The sequence below is a fragment of the Peromyscus maniculatus genome, chromosome 9 (assembly GCF_049852395.1).
Source record: "Peromyscus maniculatus bairdii isolate BWxNUB_F1_BW_parent chromosome 9, HU_Pman_BW_mat_3.1, whole genome shotgun sequence".
Classification (NCBI taxonomy): Eukaryota; Metazoa; Chordata; class Mammalia; order Rodentia; family Cricetidae; genus Peromyscus; species Peromyscus maniculatus.
Genome location: NC_134860.1, coordinates 84,999,850 through 85,005,811, shown reverse-complemented (window position 1 = coordinate 85,005,811; position 5,962 = coordinate 84,999,850). Strand labels below are relative to the sequence as shown.

Sequence of the window (5,962 nt, the reverse complement as noted above, 5' to 3'; positions counted from 1 at the left end):
TTTTTTTTTTTTTTGGTTTTTTGAGACAGGGTTTCTCTGTGTAGCTTTGCGCCTTTCCTGGATCTCCCTCTGTAGACCAGGCTGGCCTCAAACTCATAGAGATTCGTCTGCCTCTGCCTCCCGAGTGCTGGGATTAAAGGTGAGTACCACTACCACCCAGCCTAGCTTTTTTTCTTAACTCATGTGTTTATCATCCAGGGAACTTCTTGAAGCTCATCTCTGACTCAGCACCCTTTCTAAAGCACTTTCTCAGCATGTGTCCATTTCTTTGCTTTGACTTCGTTCATTTATATATAGTTTTTTGTCCTAAAGTCTTGCTATGTAGCCCAGGTTAGCATGGAACTTTCTGTGTAGTCCATGTTTCTTTGAATCCTCCTGCCTTTACCTTCCAAGTACTAGGGTTATAGGCATGCACCACTAAGCCTGGTTTGACATATATTTGCTATAGGAATAACTATTTAACAAAGCCCTCCTTTTATTCACTTACTGCCAGATGATGGTCATGGTTGTATACTGTCTTGATTTGTTCTGTAATGTTATTGTTCATTCATTCATTCATTCATTCATTCATTCATCCATTCATTCTTCTCCCTTTAAGAATTAAACTCTGTCCATGTTGTTATTAATTCCTTTTCCATCTTAGCTCTCTTTCCAATGGTCTCAATGGTCCGTTCATCTGCAGGTTACTCTGTCCTGTTTCAAAATTGAATGAGAAGATAATGAGTCAACATACTAACTTTCTTATCTAAGGATTCAAGAAAAGTGTTGTGATAGTTTAATTGTCACCTTGACACAACTTAGTGTCACCTTGGAGGAAGGAACCTTACTTGAAGAACTGCCTCAGTCAAATTCTGGTCATGTCTGTGAGAGATTGTCTTGACTGATGATTGACATGAGAGGACACTGCTCTGTTGTGGAACAATCCTCTCGTGCACTGTAAAGATTTGTCACTTGAATTGGCTTAATAAAATGCTGACTGGCCAGTAGCCAGGCAGGAAGTATAGGTGGGGCAACCAAACTAAGGATGGTGGGAAGGAGAAGGGCAGAGTCAGGTCACCAGACAGACACAGAGGGAGCAGGAGATGAATGTGCCATGCTAATAAAATTACTGCCATGTGGTAGAGAGTAAATAAGGAATGTGGGTTAACTTAAAATGTAAGCACTAGTTAGCAATAAGCCTGAGCTATTGGCCAAGGATTTATGATTAATATAAGCCTCTGTGTGGTAATTTGGAAGTGGCTGCCAGGACAGGGAGACATCCACGTACACTGCTCACTGTGAGCAGCACCATCTCTTGGTAGATGGGCCTGGGCTATATAAGAAAACTAACTGAAAGGAAGACTTTGAGATTGAGCCAGGAAACAAAACAGTAAGCAGGGTTCCTCTACAGTTTCTGCTTTAGTATCTGCTTGAGTTTCTGCATTGACTGTATAAGCCCTTTACTCCCCAGGTGATGTTTATCACAGCAACAGAAAGCAAAACTAAAACAAGTGTGAAATATTCAAACTTGAGATGGAGTTGCTGAGTGAATCCATTCAGGAAGACATCTTAAATAACTCCACCAGAAGCTGTGGTGTCTGGGTCTTTAGGACATTTTCCCCCCCGAAGCAAACTTCCCCACATAGAGACTAAATACGCCCAGTGTCTCATTATCCATAATGCTCAGGACCTTGGTTCCCTGAGGGACCTCAGCCAGTGTTTCCTACCAGCAACTCTATTTCTCCTATCACCTTTTTCCCACCAGGCCTGCTCCCAGGAGGTTGATTCCACCTCCTGCCCTTCCTTGATCTGGTAGCACTGGCAATGTATAAGACCTACCCAGTGCCCCAAATACACCAAAATATTTTCAGTTCCTTTCTCTAGTACGGACTATTTATCTCCTGGAACTTCATACCACCTCCCACCCCAGATCTAATAGACATTCCCATCCCATCCTGAGCTTACCTGAGACTGTCCCTGTGGTTTCCCACAATAATCTGGGAAGGCATTTTTCTTTATATCATGTTCTGAACACCCAGTTCCATCCCTATGCTAGTTTCAGCAAGAAATCCAAGCGATTTTCACATTTTGAAATTGTCTATAGATCCCTATTTCAAGTGAACATGTTTATAGAACAAGATGAGGAAGAGGGTGTCTAAAACAAGCCTCTGTCTTGATACAGCTTCCTCTCCCAAGCCTTAAAGCCCTGGCAGGTGACCTCTGTTGCAGAGCACAGCCCCAGATAACTGCTTCTAATTTTCAACTAGTCGTGGTTAAAAACATTTCCCCCTTGATACCCTGTTTCAAATGTAATTTCTGGTATGATCTGGCAACTGTTACCTTCCATGCAAATTCCTCTACATCCACCTAACAGCCACTGTCCCCAGCAGTGAAGTCCCCTTTTGTTCCCAGTGTTTGTTGTTGAACTGGGCTGTATCTGCCAAGCCTTCAATGCACTGGCCTGGGCCTCAAAGCTTGACTTCCTTCCCCCAAGTTGATCCTGTCTTATTTACCACTGAAGCTCTTCTTCGGGGAAAGGCCTATGAGCAGCCTAGAACAGCGATGCTTTTTTTTTTTTTTTTTTTAGTTCATGGCTGTGTGTGCTGAGCCTGAGGCATTATTTTCTCATCAATGTGCACACAGGGAAGCAGATTAATCAAAAAGATCTTAAGCAGGCACTGTTTGTTTTGCATGAACAAACAGCAATTGCTCTTTGTTTAAATTTAATAGTTAAAAATGAACAGTTCTGGTGATAATTAACACATATTTATATTGGCATTTTACTTTTTAAGTTCTAGAAGAACAGCGGTGTAACTCAATTGAATCATATTTATCAAGTCAAAGGTTAAGTACCACTGCCTTTTAAAATTAGAGAAGACGGTAAATGAACTGTGGCGGTTTGAACGAGAAACGCCCCCCACAGCCTCATGTATTTGAACACTGGGTCCCCAGTTGGTGGCTCTGTTGGGGGGAAGTTATAAAACCTTCAGGAACTAGAGCCTTGCTTAAGGAAGCACATCGCGGTGGGGGAGGGCTCGTGGTGGGTACAAAGCCTTGCCCTACTTCCTGTTGTGTCTCTCTGCTTCCTGTGTGGGGATACAACCTTGATCAGTCAGCTTCCAGATCCTGCTGTTATGTCATTTCTGCCATGATGGACTCTGTCCCTAGGGACCCTTAAGCCAAAATTAACCCTTTCTTCTTTAAGTTGCCTTTGTTAAGACCTTTTATCACAGCACCAGGAAAGTCACTGGAGCACATACTAAGAAGTCATGCGGGCATATATATTATATAACTCTCGTTGGGGACAAGGGTGGTAAAGGAACAAATGAGAAGAATAGATCAAAGGAAATATGTGTGTGTGTTGAGGAGACAACATAGAAAATCCTTATTCATTATTCTGTGTGTGTGTGTGTGTGTGTGTGTGTGTGTGTGTGTGTGTGTGTGTACTCATGTTCATGTATACATGCTGGTGCACACATGTGTGCAGGTACATGTGAAGGCCAGAGGCTGACAGCAGTAGTTGTCTTTCTCATTGACTCCCCACTTCTGCTAGGGTAGCTAGCCAGGGAGTTCCAGGGATCTGTCTGTCGACTACTCCCGTGCTGAGATCACAGATATACACTCCTGCACTTGGTTTTTGTTTTGTTTTTTTTTTGTTTGTTTTTGTTTTTTACATGGTTGCTTGGCATTTGAATTAAAGTCCACATGTGTGCATGGCAAGTACTTTATCAACAAGGTCATCTCATCAGCCTTCCTCATTCATTGCTGTTCTCATGTCTGCACATGTTGATGTCTGTCACCGAATCAGCAAAGCATGCTGCCGTAGAGGACACTGATCGCCGCAGAAACCAAATTCCACAAGCTTCAGACTTCAATATTAATCCTGTTGCAGCACAAACTATACTGTGTAAGTGAAAAATGTCAACAGTGGCATTTTGATAAAAATAACAACACTAATCTCGTGGTTTATTAAACGAATGTGTTGCTGATTTAGGAATCGTGCTTAATTGTAATCCTGTTTCTAACTACCAGACAAACAAGTCTCCCTTCTTCATTGTGACAATCTATTTTCACCTCTCCTTAAATGTGCCTCTGAGTGCATGGCATGCAGGTATTTTAATTAAAAACTCATCTCTGTGGAAGCTTCCAACCTGCTTCCAGTAAATAATTCCAAATAGAAATGTTTGAAAAGAGACCAAGTTATGAATTAGAAGCAATTACCCATTTGGAATTCAAAATTGAGTTAAATGCAGCATGTTTATAAAAATGTGTCCATAGTTATTTTTAACTTTAGAAATTTAAGATAATTCAAATTAAAAAAAAAAAGAAGACTTTTATAGGTTACCAATTTTTCTTCACTGTGCTAAGGAAGTTGGAGATTAGGTATCTGCAACCAGAAAATGGATGCCAGGAATAGAGCTAACATACAAAGTCCCCGGGTTTTAAATTGACATTCTTCTCTTACCTCAGTGTTCCAGGGGTGAATAACACCAATTCCGACTAGTAGGCTTCACTGTATTTTAATCATTCAAGTTTCTCAATGAAATTAAGATACCAATATATCAACCAACCAAACCATTGACTTTGTGTGACTATGTTTTTATGTTTAGAGTATTTTGCATATTTAATATTCAAGATGTTCTTTCCAAAGATTTAATTTCAATTCCTACAAAGACTCAAGGTTGAGAGAAGGATAACATATAAACTTTCAATATTTGCATACTTATGCTAAATGAGAATTCAAAAAATTAGTTGCAGTGAGCTTTTCACATTAGAATATGACTTGAGTTGTAGAGATATACACTAATTGGAATATATATTTGTTCTCAAATAAGAAAAATGCTTAATCTATTATTCCTAAAATCATTTTGTTGTTGTTGTCTTATGAGATTATATGATTGCTAATTCCATTTTATTAGAAAAGTGCTTTTCAACACTTCCTGAACAATACTTCAATCTTTTTGAGAATTTGGAATAAATCAGTGACTCTCACAATTAAAAATAGAAGCAGCCTTCATATAGCACTGAATCACATAAGCTGTTTCCAGCTCCAAGCAACAGAAATCCTAAATTTGTCTGATTAAACAAATAAATCTATTAACTGACACACCAGAAAGTTTTGTTTCGTAGTTTTGGTGTCTCACCCATGTTCTCAGGGAATTCACCATGTTATCAAGGAGTGTGCTTCCTGTAATTCTCCCACATTAGTGTCCAAAGTGCTGCTTTATCCTTCTTGAGATAATACCAGCATGGTCCTGATTTAACAATCACAATGTCCTCGAGGATCCTCCATGGTCATAATTCAGCTCCCAGGAATAAAGTTGTCCTCGGTCACCACAGTCAACAGCAGCTCAAACATAGTCCATGAAAGTTTCCAGAAATAATTCATAAATTGTAAAGTGTGCTCCATGCTGAGTAGCATGATGACATTTCACACTGTTCCATCTGGGACCAGAACTACCCCTTTATCCCATATCTATGTATATAAGTATATTACCCAACCCATCACTGTAAATATCATGGTTATCAGGTCAACTGCCAGGGTCAGCAGTAGTTAAGTTCAAGTCACTGTCACGATAGTGACTTAATGCTACAGTCACAACATACCCACTGGGACATGGCAGTCACCTCACTTCATTTTATCACATAGGCACAGACGTAAGAAGATGGTAACTGGCAGAACAATGAGAGTGGGGGAGGGGAGAGGAGTGTTAAAGGGTCACAGCATTAGGAAGGTTGAGAACCACTGACAAATGGTAGTTATCTGGACCTCAATCCTATGTCATCTTTCCTGTCTCAGTCTCTCTTCTTAGCTTACTTTACCCATTGCTACAGCTATCATTTCAATAAACAAAATAATTTGTACCTCGGGTCATATAAGAAAGTCTAAGAGATCTATCCTTTCTTCTAAGCGCCACATTCACAGATCCAATTTTGTTCCGCATGAACATTCAAGTACTCTATTTCTTTCATGATCTCCCCT

The 5,962-nt window shown here is 40.2% G+C and overlaps 1 long non-coding RNA gene across 1 annotated transcript; it reads right to left on the bottom strand.

The window, feature by feature from the left end:
• Positions 1–264: 264 nt before the first annotated feature.
• On the bottom strand, positions 265–5,498 carry LOC143267192 (uncharacterized). Its single transcript, XR_013042108.1, has 3 exons — positions 5,090–5,498; positions 4,445–4,515; positions 265–693 (listed from the first exon to the last, which is right to left on the bottom strand). It is a non-coding gene; the product is annotated as an uncharacterized LOC143267192 (long non-coding RNA).
• Between the last annotated feature and the right edge of the window lie 464 nt (positions 5,499–5,962).